The 21890-nt window shown below is 36.1% G+C and overlaps 1 long non-coding RNA gene across 1 annotated transcript in view; it reads right to left on the bottom strand.

The window, feature by feature from the left end:
• Positions 1–8035: 8035 nt before the first annotated feature.
• The window catches only part of LOC139085125 (uncharacterized), a 72138-nt gene continuing 58283 nt past the window's right edge, over positions 8036–21890 (bottom strand). The window contains exon 5 of the long non-coding RNA XR_011543188.1: positions 8036–8193. This is a non-coding gene — a long non-coding RNA (uncharacterized lncRNA). The remainder of the gene's footprint in view (positions 8194–21890) is intronic.

Below are 21890 nucleotides of genomic sequence, written 5' to 3'. Positions count from 1 at the left end.
TGTGAAGATTTGGCAACCCCAAGGGACCTCAGCCACAGAATGAGTCTGTACATATCTACCAACATTCAGAGTGAGAATTGAGAAACGTCTCTGAGGAATTTCAAGCCCACACCAAGATTGAGGTAATGGATGACAAAGACTGCAGCGGGTAAGGAGTGCAAGGCAGCAGGTGCTGAAGGCTAAAGATGGAGCAAGAGACTGAGAGAATTCCTTCTGAGGCTCCTCTTCAAGACTTCACAGCATGAATAAGTTTCTAAAGGCTGAACAAGACAGCAGGAAGGGAGTAATCTCTCAAAAAGAAGGAATCCACGAACATCCTTGAAAGAAACGAGAACTCTCCAGAAACCCAAAAATGTGGCAGACTATAATACAGAGAAAGATTTCCCATAGTTTGGAAAGCTGATGGGTGGGCTATAAACCCTCAGATCCCCAATCCGTAGGAGGAAAGTTCTTAATCCTGATCTCAAATGATTATAAATTCGTAGTATTCTGCATCTAAATAAAGCAAACATAAAGCCCAGACCTCAGCTACAGGGTCAATTGCTCAGGCCTCCATATTAGCAGCCTTAGAGAAGATGTGTAACCTTTTCTGGGGAAAATATTATTTGCTTCAGTATCTAAAGTTATTTACACATAATATCTGATATACAATAAAAATTAGGAGCTGTAAAGAATCAAAAAAATGTAAGGTCAAGGGGCCAGCCCAGTGGCATAGCAGTTAAGTTTGCATGTTCCACTTTGGCAGCCCAGGGTTCACTGGTTCAGATCCCAGGTGTGGACTTATGCACCATTTATCAAGCCATGCTGTGGCAGGCATCCCACATATAAAGTAGAGGAAGATGGCCACAGATTTTAGCTCAGGGCCAATCTTCCTCAGCAAAAAGATGAGGATTGGCAGCAGTTGTTAGCTCAGGGAAAATCTTCCTCAAAAAAATAAAATAAAAAAGGAAAAGAAAATGTGAGGTCAAGGCAAAAAAAGAAGCAGGTCCAATGATGACACAGATAGTAGATACATTATATAGAGACTTTAAAACAAGTATTTTAAAGGATCTAGTAGAAAGCTGGAAACATGCTTAAAAAAGAGAGGTATCAGAATAGAAAAAAGGGACTATAAAAATTAAAATATATGATACGATAATATAGATGAAAAATTTATCTAATGGGATTGTCAGCAGACAGGATTAACAAAGGAAAAACATTAATAAACCTAAAGGTACCCCAACTGCAGTTATCTAAACTGAAACAAAAAGAACAAAGGAGTGAGAAAAATTAAGAGGATGGGAGATCATCTGTGAGAGAACATCAAAGGATCTAGCATATGTGTAATTGGATTTGCAGAGGAAAGGAAAGACAAAATAGGACAGAAGAAAATATTTGATGAGATTATGGACAAGAATTTTCCAAACTTGATGAACTATATCAACCCACAGTTCCCAGGAGTTCAATAAATCTGAAGCAGGATATAAATAAAGAAAACCACACCTGGACACATCATACTCAAACTCCTGAAAAGCAAACATAAAGAGAAAACCTCAAAAGTAGCAAAAGGGAATAAAAGGGACACATTATATACTGATACATAAAGATAAGAGATTTTCTCATTATCCAACACTGGATGTTTTCTCATCCACAAAACAACAGGAGAATTTAAAGGGCTTAAAGGAAAAAACAAACAAAGAAAAAAACAAGAAACAAAAAAAAAACAACTATCAGCCCCAAATCCTATATCCATCAAAAATAGACTGTAAAATAAAGGTGAAATAAAGTCATTTTAAGATAGAAGGGGAAAGAAATTAATTCCTGTAGATCATTCGTATAAGAAATACTAAAAGAAATTTTTCAGTCTTAAGGAAAATAATACCAGATGCAAACCCAGATCTGCAGGAAGGAATGAAAAGCACTGAAAAGGGGAAATGTCAGCAAATATAATGGAATTGCAATGTATTTTCTATTCACATTGTGGTGTAAATTTTCCAAAATATATTTGGTGCAATTTCAACCCAGCAGACATTTTCTGAAGAAACTGACAAATGGAACCTAAAATTTATATGGAAATACAAAGACTCAGAATAGCCTAAATATTTTTTTTAAAAAGGTCAGGGACTCATTACCTTATTTCAAGACTCATTATAAAGGTGTAATAATCAAACAGCATATAATGACATGAGGATAGATATATAGATCAACGGAACAGAATACAGTTAAGAAATAGACACACGCATATATGGTCAAACAATTTTAAACAAAGATACTAAGTGAATAAAATAAGAAAAACTATAACCTTTCAACATATGATATTGAGACATTTGGATATTTACATGCAAATATTTGAACAAAACCCTTACCTAACATCATATATAAGATTTAACTTGAAATGGATCATAGAGCTACAACTATAAAATTTCTAGAAGAAAATATAGAAGAAAATCTTCATGACATTGTACTAGGCAAAGATTTTTAAGATACAACACAAAAAGTAAAAACTATAAAATAATTCAGTAAATTGTACATCATCAAAGGTTAAAACTGTTGCTTTAAAAAAACAATAGTCAGGAAAAGAAAAGGCAAGCCAAAGAATGGGAGAAAATATTTGCAGAGAACATCTATGAGAATGGACTTGTATATAAAATAGATAAAGAATTCTTACACCTCAATAAGAAGAGGAGCAATTCAATTAAAAAATGGCAAAATGTTTGGACTTTTCAGCAAAAAAGATATATGAATGGCAAATAAGCACATGAAAAGATGCTCAACAGTATTGTTAATTAGAGAAATGGAAGTAAAAACCAAAATGAGGTACCTTTATATATATATTAGGATGACTAAAATTAAGTATGGGCAAGGATGTGGAGCACCTAGAATTATCAAACACAGCTGGTGGGAATGCAATAAGGTACACCTACTTTTAAAAACAGTTTCTTGTAAAATTAAAAATACACTTACCAAATGATCCAAAAATCTCACTCTTATATTTTCATTTGAGAGAAATGAAAACATATGGCCATGAAAAAACCTGTATGCAAATATTCATTACATATTTAACTCTAATAGTGAAAAAGAAAGAATCCAAATGTCCATAAACTAGCGAATGGATAAGCAATTTGTGGTATATCCATAAATGGAAATATTATGCAACAATATAAAGGAATAAACTACTGATACACACAACAATAAGGGTAAATCTCAAATTAAAGAAGCTGAACAAAAAAAAGACAACATAGTATGATCACATTTATAAGAAATTCTTAACAAGAAAATGAATAGTGATTGAGAAAATATCCAGATCAGTGGTTACCTGGGGCTGGCATTGTGGGAAGAGATTGATTACAAAATGGCTCAGGGGTAATTTTGGAGGTGATGAAAAGTTTCTATATCTGTATCACAGTATGGTTAACACAACTCTACACATTTGCCAAAATTTGTTGAACTGTATTATTAAAATGGGTAAACTTTATTGAATGAAAATTGTACTCAATAAAGCTGATCCCAAACAATTTTTCATTAATCTTGAAATAACACATTTCATTTCATGTGATTCATTTTTTAGAATCTACTTGTAGCATAATGAGATATTTTATTATATTTGTTATTTATTTTTGTTCATTTTTTTATCATCGTTATGTTTTTATAAGTACTGTTGGGGAGCACAAGTATTCCTTGGCCAATTTCCTTAACCCTTCTGTAACAGACACTATCAATTCCCCTACAATATCATTTGGATTTTACTTTTTCACTGGGCTCCAGCTGACTTCCATCTGCCAGTATCTTTATCTCTTTGATAATCAAAGGATATTTTCTGACATTTTGGAAAGCTTGCTGCTCACATCAAAGAGAGGGAATAATTGACAGGGAATCAAAACTCCAGGGGCATCCTTCAACCAATAATTAATAGAGTGAGGTATAAATACCCCAGTTCCCCCACCACTTAGGTTGGAAAACCTTGAGGGATGTGTTTTATGCATTCCCATGGAATTAAATTCCAATAGCTGATAATCATAGCCAGCTTGATAATACATCCTTTCCCAAAGTCTTCCCTTTGCTGTATTAATTCTTCACATCTGCACCAGTCTTATCTCCACCTCACGAATAAACTGCACACATCTGAACTATGCAAATCCTTGCCTCAGGATCTGATTTTGAAGGAACTCAAAATAAGACACTCTCTGAGTCTCAGGTTTCTGATTTGTAAAATTATAATGAAAAGACTCACCTTGTACGGTTGGTGTAAAGATTAAATGAGAGAATATTTTATATAAAGCATCTACATGGTGCCTGTCATACAGTCCCTGCTTAGTAAATATTTCCTGGAACTGAGAGCTGTTTCCCACTAAGATGTATTCTGGGGGAACTCATAAGATTTGTGTCTTTGGCAAAGATAAAGGGAAACTCACCTGTTCTGGGACGACATAGCTTGGAGCAGGGATGAAATTCTTCCAATAACCTCCAAACAATTTTTGAGCCCTAAATTACTGTAATCTTCCCAGATTCTTTTTCATGATGATTTTCCCCAAGGCATTCCCATTACAAATGATCCTTTCACTTCTACTGGCCTTTTTTCAATGATTTGAAACTAAGGAGAACTTAGATATAATTTAGCAAAGTTTTAATGTTTTCTTCTCCCTTATTGTGAGCTATCACAAAGACTAAGGTGAGAGTAGGAAATAGTGGGAAGAAATTCATACAATTTCTACCTATTTCTGCCTCCTTTGATCTCCCTACGATTAGTGGTATGTATTCCAGAATTCAGTCATATCTGAGGAAGCAAATACTCAGATCAATATTTTTTTGAAAACAAATTTCACGGATTTCTGTACATGTGCATATGTTTACGTGTAAATGTACAAAGTCATGACCATCTGTTTTTTCCTAATCTGGAAGCTTATTTTTCAAGCACTCATTGCAAAGCAAAACAAAACCAGAAAAACTGTCTCCCCATCTCTTTCTTTCTCTCTCTCTCTCTCCCAACCTCCACTTCAGAGCAACTCTTTTAAAAATTATTTTTATTTTAAAATTTAGAAGTAATTTACATACACTAAAATTCAAAATCTTATAAGTTCATTTGAATGAGTTTTAATTTGCATACCTAGGGAAATACCACCTAAAGCTAAATATAGAATATTTACATAATCACAGAAAGTTTTCTCCTGGCCATTTCTAATCATTTGTCACCTCATCTCCTTGCCCAAAGAGGCAACTATTTACTGATTTCTATCAACATAGATTACTTTTCACAGTTCTGGAATTTCATATAAAAACGAAATCTAAAGTATTTCTTTTATGTCTGGATTCTTCCACTCAACTTTATGCTTTGGCGACTCATTCACGTTATGCATGTATCAGCAGTTTGTTCTTATTTCTTGTTGAGTAGTATTCTATTGTTTGAATATACCACAATTTCTTTATCTATTTTACCTGTTGATAAATACCTGACCTGATTCTGGTTTTTGGCTATTATAAATCAGCCTCTATGAATAATTTTGTACAATATTTTTGTAGCCATATTTTTTCATTCCTCTTGGGTAAATAACTGGGAGAAGAATGGCTACAAGACAATGATTGTGCCATTCATATTTCCACCATCAACGTATGAGAGTTCCAGTTGCTCCACATCCTGGCCGTCAGCAGGTACAGTCAGCCTTTTTGATGTTAGCCACTATAATGAGTAAGAAATGGTATCTATTTGTGATTTCTATTTAGATGTCATTGATAACTAACGATGATGAGCTTGATAGGCTTACCAACTACATGCATATTTTCCTTTAAGAAATATCTGTGCAAGACTTTTGCTTATTTTTATTGGGTTGTTTGTTTTTGTGTTATTGGTTTGTAGGATTTCTTTATATATCCTTTATTCAAGTCTATCATTAGTATAATATTTTGCAAATATTTTTTCCAGTCTGTGGCTCAGATATCCATTTATTTAGTGGTATCTTTGGATGATCATAATTTTTTAAATTTTTGATATGGTCCAATATGTTGAAAACGTTTATTTCATGGTTACAGCTCTTTGTGTCTTATCTAACATATATACGCTTAATCCAAAGACACAAAGGTTTCCTCCTGTGATTCCTTCTAAAACATTTATGGCTTTTGCTTTTACATTTATGGCCATAATATCTCCATGGAGTTCATTTTTGTGTAAGTAGTAGAGGTACAAATATTCATTTATACCATTTGTTAAATTCCTAATCCCACTGAATATACTTGTCTACCTTTTCTATCAATTATTGAGATAGGAGTGTTGTAATTTCTAAATATGACTGTGGATTTGTTTATGTCTCTTTTTCAGTTCTATCAGCTTTTGCTTAATGTATTTCCAAGCTCTCGATTTAGGAGCATATATACTTAGAATTGTTATGTTTTCTTGGTGGATTGACCCCTTTATCACCTTGAACTGTCTCTGTATACACCTGGTAATATTTCTTGTTTTGAAGTCTACTTTGTCTGATATTCATATAGTCACTCCAACTTTCTTATGATTAGTGTCAATTTTAATTATAGAAACATATTTTAAGTGAGTCTTCCAATTACTGTGTGCAGTAGACAAGGGTCTTCATTTTTTTTACACATCATTAGGCATTTAGAAAATAGATCCATTTTTACTCCTTCCAAAAAAGTTATGCACTATGAACTTACGTGAGAAAATCCCAAATGCTGATCAGAGAGCCATTATGTCCCTTCCCAGTCTCTGTTGAAGATCACACCGTTAGCTTACCCCTTTTGAGAAGTGAGTAAGTGATGCCTCTCCTGGGCTGGGTGGAGAGAGACAGGAACCAATGCCCATTTTCAGTCTATGGCAGGGTATTTCATTTTGTAGGAAAGCCTCTTTTTGAAAGGGAGGTCTGAAGAAAACATATTATCAAATAATCTTCAACTGGAAAGTAGTTTGGTCCAAAATACCACATCAATACAGAAGCCACCTTAACATTATCCCAAAGATATGGTTTTGGCAGCCAGAAAGGTAAACAGTCTTCTATCACATGAAGGCTACTCTTTCCTTTGAGGTGATTTAATTATGTTGATAGGTAACATTTATTAGCACTTCCTCTTGGCCAAGCATTATGTTATACATTTTACATACATCATTATCGATTATTCCTCAGAATAATCCCATGAGATAGGTACTACTCTTCCACTGTTATCTCCTTTGTACAATTTAGGAATTGAGGCTTAGAGATACTAAATAACTTTTCTAAATTTATCCAGATCATAAGAGATATTTTACTTCAAACTCAAGCTGAGAGCCAGTTAGCTCTAATATTATTAATACAGTTAAAATTTGCATAGATGTAGAAGTTGAGCATATGTGTATCTGTGTGTGTGTGTGTGTGTGCATTGTGGCTGTTCTTGGCAAAATGTACACTGTTGATTCAGATTGACTTTGCCATCAGTTGAAGCTCCCTAGTATTTGTACATGATCTGTGTTTTAGACACAACACTCTTACTGTATAGAGCCATACATAGCTACTTATTTTTTAACCTAGCTGCTAAACTCTAGAATTATTTCTATCAATTTTAAGAATGTCATTAAATCACTGACAAACAATAATGTACAAATGAAATTTCTCAAGATCGTAAACTATCAAAATCTCAATAAAAAGTTAAAAAGAATGTCATTAAATCATTCCACCTCCTTTGCCTTACTGAATCCTAATTTAATAATTTTCTTCCACTTTCCTTTCTCTTTTACTTAGTATTTTTTGAAAAATGAGTACACTGGCTGTTGTTTATTAGTCTTATTTCGAGTTAGAGTATTTGGGATACAAAGTAGTTAAAAGCAGTAATAGAAATATTTATTCATGCTAATAGAATACACATGCACTGTGTATTCTATTCCTAAGTTCCACAGCGGCAACACACAGGATAGAGGTATGTTTGTGCACAGTGTGTTCACATTCTCCACTCATCCTAATGGTTGGAATGAGAGTGATTAGAGCTGGAAGAAATCTTAGATGTCAGTTAATCCCACGACATTTATGTTAGTCAGCATAGGCTATATTGCCTTCCATTAACAAACAAACACAATCTCAATGGCTTAACACATAATCGTGTGTTTACTGTTCTCATAATAGATTGCTCACAGTGAAAGTTCAGTATCTCCCTGAGGCAACTCTTTTCCTTGTTGTAACTCAGGTATTTAAATCTGGTTCCATCTTGTGGCTCCTTCATCTCAACCCACACCCTCCATAATCACTGTAACAAATGAAGAAAGAATTTGAAGACCTCACATCTGTTCTTAAGCACACAATTACTTCTGATCACAGCTTATTGCTTAGAACTATTCAGAACTGAACTATGAGGGAAACTGAGAAATACAGAGAATTATGTTTGCGAACTGTAAATATGTGAAGAGCAATAAATATTCCATAATATTTAATTTTTTAAATTTTTTTCTGCTTTTTCTCCCCAAATCCCCCAAGTACATAGTTGTAAATTTTAGTTGTGGGTCCTTCCAGTTGTGGTATGTGGGACGCCGCCTCAAAGTGGCCTAACGAGCGGTGTCATGTCTGAGCTCAGGATCCGAACCGGCAAAACCCTGGGCGGCCGAAGTGGAGTGCGCGAACTTAACCACTCGGCCACGGGGCCAGCCCCTCCATAATATTTTAAATATGATTCTTCTATGGATCCTCAGTAAGTTGAAATGTTTGCCCAAAATCTCTGTGGGAAGATGCTTGCCTGAATGTCAGTTATCCTGAGTCCCAGTCCAGTGTCCTATCTCTTTGTTTTATAAGTCTATTACAAATATCTGTTCTCTGAGGATTTGAAGCCCACTTTGTCATTACTATCACTGGTTGCCATCTTTTTTTCATATCTTTCACTGCTTCTAAAGAGATTACTATTCTATTTAGCACATTACTCTATCCTACATTCTTTAATTGAAATAGTAATTGTTAATATTAAACAATAAAATTCCAATTTATTGAAGACTATGCACCAGCTACTACACTAAGTGTTTTGTACATATATTATATTTAATCCTAATAATACATATGAATTAGATACTATCTCTATAGATGAGAAAATTTAGGATTAGAGAACGTTAATTAATTTGTAGTCTATCCCCTTTTACTCTTCTTCAAAGTATGACTCCCTAGGACTGTCTGTTTTGATCCTCAAATTAGTTCATCATCTTTTGAACCCACAACTTTTCCATTCTGTCTAGATTTTACCAAAGCCAGGAAACAAGCCCTAGACCACCCAAATCTTAGACTCAAGGAGGAAAGGCATAGGTAAAATCCAGGCAGCTGGCCAAAGGACATTGCTAAGAAACAGCTTCTCCTTATTATGCACTTTTTTTTTCACTGTTTTTGCCCTTTTAATACCTCATTTTTCAGAATATTTTTCTTTTCTTTTTTTTCCCAAGTAATTTTATTGGGATAATACTGGTTTTATAACATACGCACTTTTATTTGAGTATTCACAAGGAGCTGTCTTTGCCTGAGTGGTGAAGATGGGATGTTGTAATGGAGAAACTTTCATTCCAGGCCAGGAGAAAGATGTGCTGAAGATCAAACATGCATACACACAACCCTCAGGTGCAAAACGAACAGAGAAGCAAAGCTCCCACCAATTCCAAAGAGGAGACACAATGTATGGAAGAGGTAACATCCAAATCTAAAAAAAAAAAAAAAATTAACTCAAGCATGAGACCATGAAGATGGTATAAACCAAGATTGAAATGGGGAAGACAGTGCAAGGGTCTTCAAAGGCAATGAGGAGTGATTCACAAAATATAACAGAATATTCAGCTCTCTAGTAATTCAGTGGGGTTAGCTGGCCTTTCATTCATTCAACAGTCATTTGCTGAATAATCTACTGTGTTCAAGGCACTGTGCACATAATGCTGGGTTGTTTGGCATTGTTCCCATCAGAAATAGGCCAATGAGTAATGCTGCATTTTCATAATTGAATAGAGGTCACTACTGATATGATAATCTTGATCACCAGTGTTTTGACTGATGGAAACTAAGCCCTATTGAGGATACTTAGGCCCAAGGTTCAGAAGCTGAAAACTAATTTTATAACCTCATCACTTTGTCTTCCAGTTCACCCACATGGCCCCTAGGCACCCAAACACCTTTTGCTGGACATGATGATGTCTTGCCCAGATCCCCTTCCACAGTTAAAGACTTATTACTCCAGCTGCTGGAAGTGCTGCTGGCAGACAGCCCTTGTCTGTCAATACCTTTTGTGAGTACCTCTGATGAAAGGGATCTCCTTGCCAGAAGGCATGCTCCTTGCCTGGGGCAGCCTACACCCATGACTGCTTAATGCTTGGGCACAAAGGCTTATCCTTCTTGCCCTAACTCAGAGCAACTCTGAAAATTCATCTCATCTTCAGGATTCCCTACCAGGTCAGCTGAGGATTCTATTGAGACTTCATTGCAGCATGACATCTCCCACTTCCCAATCCTATTTCCTTCCCTTCCCTTCCACATATACTGATTCCAAAAACACCCTGTAAGAAAGCATCTGCATGCTAATATCCCTATCAGACTGTTTCCTGGGGAACCCAACCTATTACCCATTTTCTACTTGGGTCATGACCTTTGGAGCCCAGCCTGCTCCTCTTCCTTATCCTTCTTTCCTCATGTTGGCTTAGTCATGGAGGTGTCTTTGCCTGATTATCTCAACTTATCTGTTTTGTTCTCTTTCCTCCTTCCTTCCTACTGTCTCTGTCCAAGGCTTATGTTAACTGATTCCTTCTCTGAAATTCATCTCTTTCTCTTCTACCAATCAAGCCAACCAGAAAATCTACATTTCACGTATCAGAACTTACAAGAATATTCATTTTTTTTTTTAATCTTGGAAACTGGAAGATATCTGAAGGCTCCTTGAGCAGCAGCTACCAAGGGAGAGATGAGACTGAGCCTCTAGAATATTCTGTTTGAATGCCCTCAATCAGCTTTAGAAAGGCAGATAACTTTTGAAGATAATAACTACAACATGAGGTATCAAGTAACACAATCTATAAAAAGGATTACAGATAACATGTTTGGGAATTTTAAAGAAAAATAACCAGTTGAAAGAGGGATAAAATTTTTCACAGAGTGACCAACATTTCAGTTGAACTTAGAAAGGTAAGAATGATTTATGCGTGAAATCATGAAAAGGAATTACTTCAGGAGATGGGGAGAAGAAGAGTGAGAACAAAGGCACAGAGGGAGGAAAATATGAAGTATGTAAGGGTTGCTACCATGATGGCTGGAGTATAGTGTTTATAGAATAATGAGAAATAAAATTGAAAAGATCAACTAACATAAAAGTATTTCAAAATTAAAAAAAATAAATGAGTGGACAGAATGCGAAAATTCTTTACACTTGAAAATACTATACCATGCTAAAACTTTAAAATTGAACAAACAAAATTAGGAGAGGCATATGTTATCTTCCTTTAACAAATAAATAGAATAGCGCATGTTTCTAATGAGATTTCCACCAGCCCCAAAGATTTCCATTTCCAAAGTTTTTGTTTTGAAGGGAATCATTTGGAGGTACTTAATCAGAGAGGCATAAAGGTAGAAGTTCAAGCCCTCACTCGAAGGGGACTGGGTTACTTCTCTGAAGACCCCACTTCTTGTCCAAATCCAACAATACTTGATGGTATCACCCTTCACCCAGTCACTTCACCTAAACTCCTCAAATGAACCTAATCCCTTTCTCTTCTGAATCTGGCACATAAATCTCTTGGCTACAAGACTCAAGCTCCTTGAAGGTAGGATTGTGTCTGAATTATCCGTGTAATCGTAAGACTTAGCAACACTAAAACAGAACGTGCTCACTAAATGTCAGCTTAGTAAATAGATGAATTAATGACCTGTTTAATAGCTGAAAGCTCTATGACATAAGATCTTCCCTGAAGCAGCTCCATTGAGCCTGGAGTCTATTTACATATCCAAAAATGTATGTGTTTGTAAGCTATAGGCAGCAACTTTTGCTCTTTGGTTGAAATGAGGATTTATTGGAAAGATAATGGAGTAGTCACAATTCAAATGAGAAATTAAACACTTGAACTTCAGAAAAAACAGCCAAGAGAACTACAAAGACTTCAGGGAAAAGGACTTTGTGGGTCTTTTTGCCAAGCTGATGCCACTAATGCGACTCTGCTCCTTCTAATCTCAATTCCTGTGTCTCTCTTTTTAATGTCAAATGCCTAAGTGGGAGAGTTTGATTGTTCCAGCTTTGCTCAACAAGTCCCTCTCTTCAGTTCAACACAGGTAGGGGTCATGAGGTAAGGAGAACATAGCTGCTGGGAGGAATTATCTAGATATGAGCAGCTACCCTATAGTGTGCCTTCTCTATCCTATCTGCCTAGCGCATACTCTCACACTTTCTTCTGAATATGATAGTGCTCAACACGTAGGGGCTATGTCTATGCGTCAAACGCTTCTTAGTGTTTCACATATATTAACTCATTTAATCCTGATAACAGCCTACAATGTGGGACAACTATTTTCATAATTTTAAAGATGAATAAACGAGGTACTGAGAAAACAACTTGCCCAAGGTTATCCAAAGACCACTTGGCAGAGCCTGGATTCACATCCAGGCATTTTTTTTTTTTTTTTTTACTTCAGAGCCTACACTGTTAACTAACATGCTAGAAGGCTTAGAGTCACGGCCATATGATTTTTCACCTAGCTGTATAAGGTCTGGATTCAACGACCAGGTTATAAGGTCTTCAAGAGCCATCCCACATCCTTCTTCTCTTCAAGTCCCAACAGTAAAGAATAGAGGGCTGGGTCCTGGGAGGCTCTTAATAAAACTTGCTGACTGATTCCATAAAATCTGTGCTCCACCCACCTTGTTAATGCTTACTTCACAGTCTTTTCATAGCTGCATCACATTCCTTCTTTTCATTAAATACTGCTGTCATTAGGTTTTAACTCCCCATCACCAGCTCTATTTCCTGGATACTTCCAGTATTACACTAATATTTGGAAAACGCAGGTGTATCTTTTAGTCATTCATTTATCCATTTAAATGTGCCTACTCAGGGCGAAGTAGCTAAAACCTGACAGAAAAAAACAGGGTTGAATAAGTCTAAGCCATTGTCCCAAAGGAGACTATAAAACCTGATGAGAGAGCAGAACATGTAAGCCAATATAACATACAATAAGTTTCATAGAGAACCATCTGCCACTCTGCATCCATCCAACCATGAGTATCTGTACTCAGTGATGGACATCTGCCTTCCCCATCACTAAGGACGAGCCGTGCACGCCCCAGGCTAAGGCCAAGCCCTCACCTTGTGCAGCAGGTCATCTCTCTCACCTACCCAAGGGCATCACTCCAGCAATGCAACGCTCTCTCTCTTCTGTCATCGAATTTTCCTCTCTGATGGATTATTCCCTCCAGTATACAATCATGTTATTCTTCCTTCAAAACTAAAAGAACTCTCTCCCTCAAACCCACCCTTCCCCTCTAGCTATCCCATATGTCTCTGTTCCCCTTCACAGCAAACTCCTAAACAGTACCCAATTTTTCTCCTCTCATTCTTTCTTACACTCAGTCTCATTAAGCTTTTGCTCTATTAAAACCACTTTTCAAAATGATTGGTGAGCTCCATGTTGCCAAACCCAAGGGTCACTTGTCGGTCCTCTTCTAATTTGATCTGTTAACATGATCCTCACAAGATCCTAAGGCAGATGAGTCTATGGTTGTTCTGCTCTAGCTGTCAGAATATTTCTTTTAAAGAACTGAAACCTACCTATTTATAATTTGCACCAATTGTTCTCTGCACCAACTTTGGAACATCACTAAACCAAGCAACTCTCTCTTTTAAGGCAGACTTTCCACTATTTGAAGTCACCTCTATGTCCCTTCACTGACATCCCTTCTACCTAAGCATCACAGGTACTTGATGTGTTTCTGAAAACTCATAGAGTCAACTATGATCTCAACGCAAGGAGGAACAGATTGTTTGAAAATTATTTGTTTGAAAATTAAATAAATATTATTATTTATTTAGTTGTTCAACCAACCGATGTTTCTTGGGTGTCCTCCCTGTGTCAGACATAATTCCATGCACTGGGCACACAGCAGTGAGCAAGACAGACATACCACCTGCCCTCAGGGAGTTCACGTAGTAAGTTCTATTGAAAAGTGACAACACTCTAGGTTGTTCTGGGGTTTTATAGATAATAATGTTTACATTTGGTTGGATAACGTTCTGAATCACGATATAGCACATTTTTTCATCTTCAAAATACCCTTTTCCCTGCCTTCCCTCATTTCAAAGCCAGAGGATAAAGAAAGATGATAGAAAGTAATCCAGAAGGAGCAAGGAATCAAGTAGATTATTTTTTAGCCCATAGCAAAAGCAATAGTCACAAAAAAATGAGCTATAGCCAAGCGTTTGGGAAAGTTTCCCAAAATCTGAGTTTTAAATAATAAGAGAGAAGTCAGTAGGACTCAGAACATGGAATCTATATAAGAAACCTAAAATGGGAACCAGAACAGTGGGCAGTTAGAGAAATTCTAACCCCATGAACTGGCCTGTTATCCAAGCCTGCGAAAATGGTTTTGCACTATTTCAACAGGGCTCAGAGAGTAACTACGGCCAGGTCTTCACTTATTCCATGGTGAGGACATTGGCATCTTTGAAACCAGTGAGCCATTGGGTTTTACAGCCGCCACTGAAGCGCATTCATGGAACACACGTCCCTTTAGGTACAACACTTCTTCCTCTCCTGTTGATATTCTGTGCCCTCCATTCTTTCCAGTTTGATTATTATTGCTTAAGACCCTGTAGCAATTAAGAGGTACATTTGAGGAAACAGCCCAATCTGGATTGGAATTCTAGTTTGATCACACACGAGCTCTGTGACCTTTAGCAAGTAACTTATTTGCTCTGTGCTTCAATTTCCCCATCTGTGACAAGTATACATATTTTACAAAGCTCTTGGGAATACTGAATAATATATGAATTTACAGGGCTTAGCTCCCTGCCCAGACTGCAGTAGTCAATTTTCTGTATTAGTAGCCATATTAGCTTTATCTTGTTTACAGCATATTTTTAGTTTACTCCAATAGGAAATCTAGTCATCACTCACAACTCTAAGAGAATTGGTGTGCACATTTTAAGGAACCAAGGACTAAGCCCAAAGGGCCTACTTTCCTCTTGAAAGATAATCACTTATGTTAGAATTTCTACTCACCTGCCTGCTTTTGCTTTGTTATTGTGAAAGCTCCATAGAAGACACCTGAGAAGTTCCCATCCCATGCCAAGGTCTCCAAACTGATTTCCCTGCCTCCCATCTTGTCCCCATCTCATAACCCCCATGTAGCCACAAGAGTGGCCCATCTGCAATGGGACCAAGTCATACCTCCATATCCTTCAATAGCTTTCCACCACATCCTTCAGCCAAAGTCCAAGCTCCTTAGCAAGGCAAATACAGTCTTCAATTATCTGACCCCAGCTATCATTCTAGCTTCATTTCACTCCAATCCGTGCTCCCCAATCTATGCTTATCCTTCCTGGAGTAGAACATGGTTGTTGTCCATTTTTGTACCTTTGCTCATGTTGTTCTTTCTGGTGGGAGAGCCCTTTCTCCATTCTATGCCTGGCTAACTCATCCATATTTTAAGACCAAAGTTAGATGTCATCTACTGCATGAGCCCTTCAAGAACCCCCTGAGTTGCGCTGCCCTCCTCCCTGTTCTGTGTTCCCTTAACTCACATCACTACTTCAATTCCCACACAATTTACCCAAATTATCTGAACATAGACTTACCATATTGGAAGCTCCTGCAAAGCTGGGACATGTATTATTTTAAAGACATAGCCAGTGTCTAGCATAATAATTTATACATAAGTAGTTACTTAATAATAATTTTAAAAGCTCTGGGCCATGCATTAGATGACCCAGTATTTGGCGCCACATCTTCCATTAGTTTGTCACATTATTTTAGTTAAATCACCGAAATTATTTGAGGTTATTTCCTCATGTCTAAAATGAGAATAATTTCCTTAACTCCAACCACCTATCTGGTCTCCTTACTTTATTGTGGAAAAGTAAAACAAATTAAATAATCTATATTATTTTTTAAAAATTACACATGCTATGTAAATACGAAATATTGCTAGAGCAAATATTTAATTTGGTTGGAACCATTTGAGATCACTGTAAAAGTATGTCATAGATGTAACTAAGCCCTCACTCCTTTCAACTAGAATTAGGAACAACAATAACAACAAAATCAATCACAGAACTTGAAACTTCTCAGACAACTTTTCAAAGTTCAAGTAAATGAACCATAAGCCTGGAAGGTTTCTAGGACTTACCCATCCCTGTTTTCATAGGGAACGATTCTGAGACTCAAAGATACTATGAGACTGGCTAAGAGTTACCACTTGGAACATATATGAGAATTGGGCCTCTGGATTCCATGTCTGGTTCTCTCTATAATAAACCAATCTAAATCTAGTTTAGATGTCCATTAATTCATAAGTGAAAAAATATAACTTCTGTGTTTGGGCTTTTTAAAATTCTGCTATCTTTTGTAATGCCACAATCAAAATCAAATCATTCACAAACACTCTATGAGGAACTGATCCATTGACATAAGGCCCCAAGAATGCCTCCTCAGAGGATATAAAGTTTGGGACAAATTTTCCTTCCTAAGCAAATAGTGGTCATGCCTTGTAGTGCTACTGGGAGTGACTTGGAAACAGAGTATGTTTTTCAAGTGACAACTGACTTCACCATGGCCCTCAATCCCTACCCAACCCCCAGCCTATTCACCACCAACTCACAAGGCAGCCAGGTTTCCTCATTATAAGGAGTGCTGTGACGAGCTCAATCCCTGGTGCCTTCTGAAACAGAAAATCCCAATGAAAGAGTCAATTCAGCAAGGAGCTAGGAACCCGAAGTCAAACAGCTGCTCTTGGTTAAGCCTTCCTGTCTTCCAAGAGCTATTTGTGAACTGAGCCCCTGTGGGAGCCAAAATGATAATTGACCATAAAGTAAGCCGATTGTGGTTGGCAAGATTTAGTCATTTCTTTAACCCAAATGGTAGGTATTGTTCTAGGTGCCAAGAATAGAGCAGAGAACAAGAGAAATGAAGCTCTGGCTCATGTCTGGCTTGTTTGTGATGGCTTGTTTGTCTGTTTATTAGCAGTAGGGCAGAGCTTAGAGATCTGGATTCTCGTTCCAGTTTCGCCATTAACTATTGACAGCCTATGCAACTCTCAGCTTTAATTTCCACATCTGTAGAATAATAACTATAATCCCCATTTATAGAGTATCTATGGAGATCAAACAAGATACTCGGTGTTCCTGTTCTCTGAAACACAAGAGCTACAAAACAGCATGTAAAAGCTTTACTATGTGTATTCTCCACAGTCTAGCGCCAATTATTCTTTCCAGGTGTATTCACTCTTGCCTTCCCACAGAGAGCTCCTCCTCAGCCAAACACATCTTCACTCTCCCCCATCAAGCCGTGCATTGCCTTACCTCTTATTCTTTGTTCCTGCTTTTTCCTTTCCTAAAATGCTCTTCCTTTTATCTCTGATGCTCTATTTCAGAGGTTAAAAACACAGTCCCCAGGGGAGCTAGGAAGGTAACATAAAATTAGTGAAGACTGCCTGATATAAAACAACAGGGAGTTGTAGGAACAGTAGTGAAAGGAAGCCCACATTTTCTACAGTTGCTACTCACTGCCTGTTAATTACTTCCAAGTGAAAATCAGGCTCAGTTGGTCTGTGTATATCGGTACAGCTGATGGTGTCTCACAGGTCTCTGAGAGGGTTAATCATTGTTCTTTCATTCTTTTTTTCTTTCTTTTCTTCAAACTACATAGTCTCAACTGACCTATCTTCAAGCTTGCTGATTCTTTCTTTGATCATTTCACACCTGCTATTGGGCTCCTCTCGTGAACTTTTAATTTCAGTTACTATAGTTTCCAACCCTAGAATTTCTATTCGGTCCTTTTATAGATTTGAAATCATGCTAAGTATGTTCTCTGACAATAATGGAATGAAATTAAAATTCAATAATAGGAAGAAATTGGGTAAATTCACAAATATGTAGAAATTAAACAACACACTCCTAAATAACCAATGGGTCAAAGAAAGAAATCAAAAGTGATGTTAGAAAATACTCAAATGAAAAATTAAAACACAAGACACCAAAAAATTGTGTTGCAGCTAGAATAGCGTTTACAGGGAAATCTATAGCTCTACACATCTATATTAAAAAAGAAGAAACAAAAAAGAAGAAAAAACATCTCAAATAAATATCCCAACCTTACACATTAACAAACTATAAAAAGTTCAGTATGCAGCACAATATAAAACCTAAACAAGAAGAAGGAAGGAAATAAAGAAGATTAGAATGATGATAAATGAAATAGAGAATAGAAAAACGATAAAGAAAATTAAGACACCAAAAAATTGGTTCTGTGAAAAGATCAACAAAATTAGCTAACCTTTAGCAAGACTGACCAAGAAACTCTTATTACTAAAATCAGAAAGGAAAAACATCCACCACAACTGGTCTTACAGAAGAAATAAACTGATTAAGGAAATAATATAAACAAATGTGTCCCCATAAAATAGATAACTTGGATAAAAGTAACACATTCCTGGGAAGACACAACATACCAAAATGGACACAAGAAGAAATAGAAAACTTAAATAGTTCTATAACCAGTAAAGAGATTGAGTTATTCATCAAAAAGCGTCCCACAAAGAAAAGCCCACAAATTTATGGATGAAATCTACCAAATATTTAAAAAAGAATTAATACAATTTTTCACTAACTCTTAAAAAATAGAAGAGGAGGAACACTTTCCAACTCATTATATGAGACTAGTATTACACTGATACAAAAATAAAATAAAGACACAACAAGAAAAACTATAGACCAATATCTATTATGAATATAGGTGCAAAAATCCTCAACAAAATACTAGCAAACTAAATCCAGCTACATATAAAAAGAATTGTGCACCATGACAAAGTAGGGTTTATTCTAGGAAGGCAGAGCTACTCTAACATATGAAAATCAATCCATGTAATACACCATATTAATAAAGGACAAAAAACAAATAATCATTGTAATAGACACAGAAAAATCATTTGACAGAAACAACACTCTTTCATGACCAAAAAAACTCAACAAACTAGGAACAGAAGAGATCTTTCTTTCCCTATCTGATAAAGGGCACCCATTAAAAACCCACAGTTAGCATCATACTTAATAGTGGAAGGCTGAATGTTTTCCCCCTATAAGAGATTGTCCGCCACTTCTATTGAACATTGTACTGAAGGTTCAAGTCAGGGTCATTAGTGTAGATAGTGAAAGAAAAGACATCCAGATTGAAAAGGAAGAAGTAAAATAATCTCTATTTGCAGATGACTTGATGTCTTACGTAGAAAATCCTAAAGAAACTACAAAAACTATTAGAACTAATAAATGAGTTCAACTAGGTTGCAGGATGTAAGATTAATATATAAACTCAATTTTATTTTTATACACTAGCAATGAAAAATTCAAAAATTAAACTAAGAAAACAATTCCATTTACAATAGCATCAAAAACAACAAAATAATCAGGAATAAATTTCACAAAGGAAGTGGAAGATTTGTACACTAAAAACAAAAACATCACTGAAAGAAATTAAGAAAGACATAAATAAATGGAACAGCATCCCATGTTTATGGATTGGAAGCCTTAATATTGCTGTGATGACAGTATACTCCAGGTTGATTTATAGATTCAACACAATCTCTATTAAAATCCTGGCTGCATTATATGGAGAAACTGACTAGGAATCCCAAAATTTATATGAAATTGCAAGTGACCCTAAATAGCCAAAACAATATTGAAAAAGAAAAAGTTGAAGGACTCACACTTACCAGTTTCAAACCTATTACAAAGCTACAGTAATCAATAAGGTGATACTGGCATAAGGATAAACATTTAAACTAATGGAACAGAATTAAGAGTCCAGAAAAAAACCCTTATTATTTATGGTCAATTGATTTTCAACAAGAGTGTCAAGACAATTCAAAAAGAAAAGAATATTCTTTTTTTCTTTTCTGCTTTATCTCCCCAAACCACCCCTGTACATAGTTGTATATCTCAGTTGCAGGTCATTCTAGTTGTGGGATGAAGAATATTCTTTTTTGTGTGTTGTCCTTTTCTGGTTTTGGTATCAGGATAATGTTGGCTTCATAGAATGAGTTAGGAAGCCTCTCCTCCTCTTCAAATTTTTGGAAGAGTTTGAGGATAGGTATTAAGTCTTCTTAGAATGTTTGGTAGAATTCACCAGGGAAGCCATCTGGTCCTGGACTTTTATTTTTTGGGAAGTTTCTGATTGCTGTTTCGATCTCCTTACTGGTGATTGGTCTATTCAAATTTTCTACTTCTTCTTGGTCCAGTTTTGGAAGGTTGTATGTTTCTAAGAATTTATCCATTTCTTCTAGATTATCCAATTTGTTGGTGTATAGCTTTTCACAGTATTCTCTTATTATCTTTTGTATTTCTGAGGTGTCCGTTGTAATCTCTTCTCTTTCATTTCTGATTTTATTTATTTGAGCCTTCTCTCTTTTTTTCTTGGTGAGTCTAGCTAAGGGTTTGTCAATTTTGTTTATCTTTTCAAAGAACCAGCTCTCAGTCCAATATCACTGATGAACATCAATGCAAAAATCCTCAACAAAATACTAGCAAATTGAATACAATAATACATTAAAAAGATCATACATCATGATCAAGTGGGTTTCATTCCAGGGATGCAGGGATGGTTCAACATCTGCAAATCTATCAACGTGATACACCACATTAACAAAACGAAGAATAAAAATCACATGATCATCTCAATAGATGCAGAGAAAGCATTTGACAAGATACAGCATCCATTTATGATAAAAACTCTAAATAAAATGTGTATAGAAGGAAAATACCTCAACCTAATAAAGGCCATATATGACAAACCCACAGCAAATATCATTCTCAATGGAGAAAAACTGAAAGCTATCCCTCTAAGAACAGGAACCAGACAAGGATGCCCACTGTCACCACTCATATTTAATGTAGTTTTGGAAGTCCTAGCAAGAGCAATTAGGCAAGAAAAAGAAATAAAAGGGATCTGCATTGGAAAAAAAGAAGTGAAACTGTCACTCTTTGCAGACAACATGATTTTATATCTAGAAAACCCTAAAGATTCCACTAAAAAACTTTTAGAAACAATAAAGGATTACAGTCAAGTCGCGGGATACAAAATCAATGTACAAAAATCAGTTGCGTTTCTATACAATAACAACGAAGTAGCAGAAAGAGAAATTAAGAATATAATCCCATTTACAATTGCAACAAAAATAATAAAATACCTAGGAATAAACTTAACCAAAGAGGTGAAAGATCTGTATACCAAAAACTATAAAACGTTGTTGAAAGAAATCGAAGAAGACACAAAGAAATGGAAAGATATTCCGTGCTCTTGGACTGGAAGAATTAACATAGTTAAAATATCCATACTACCTAAAGCAATCTATAGATTCAATGCAATCCCTATCAAGGTTCCAACAACATTTTTCACAGAAATAGAACAAAGAATCCTAAAATCTACATGGAACAACAAAAGACCCAGAATAGCCAAAGGATTCCTGAGAAAAAAGAACAAAGCTGGAGGTATCACACTCCCTGATTTCAAAATATACTACAAAGCCATAGTAACCAAAACAGCACGTTACTGGCACAAAAACAGACACACAGATCAATGGAACAGAATTGAGAGCCCAGAATTAAACCCACACATTTATGGACAGCTAATATTCGACAAGGGAGCCAAGAGCATATGATGGAGAAAGGAGAGTCTCTTCAATAAACGGTGTTGGGAAAACTGGACAGCCACACGCAAAAGAATGAAAGTAGACCATTCCCT

This window comes from Equus przewalskii, chromosome 8 (assembly GCF_037783145.1).
Source record: "Equus przewalskii isolate Varuska chromosome 8, EquPr2, whole genome shotgun sequence".
Lineage (NCBI taxonomy): Eukaryota > Metazoa > Chordata > Mammalia > Perissodactyla > Equidae > Equus > Equus przewalskii.
The sequence above is the reverse complement of the archived record's forward strand: the minus strand, read 5'-3'. Positions and strand labels throughout refer to the sequence as shown.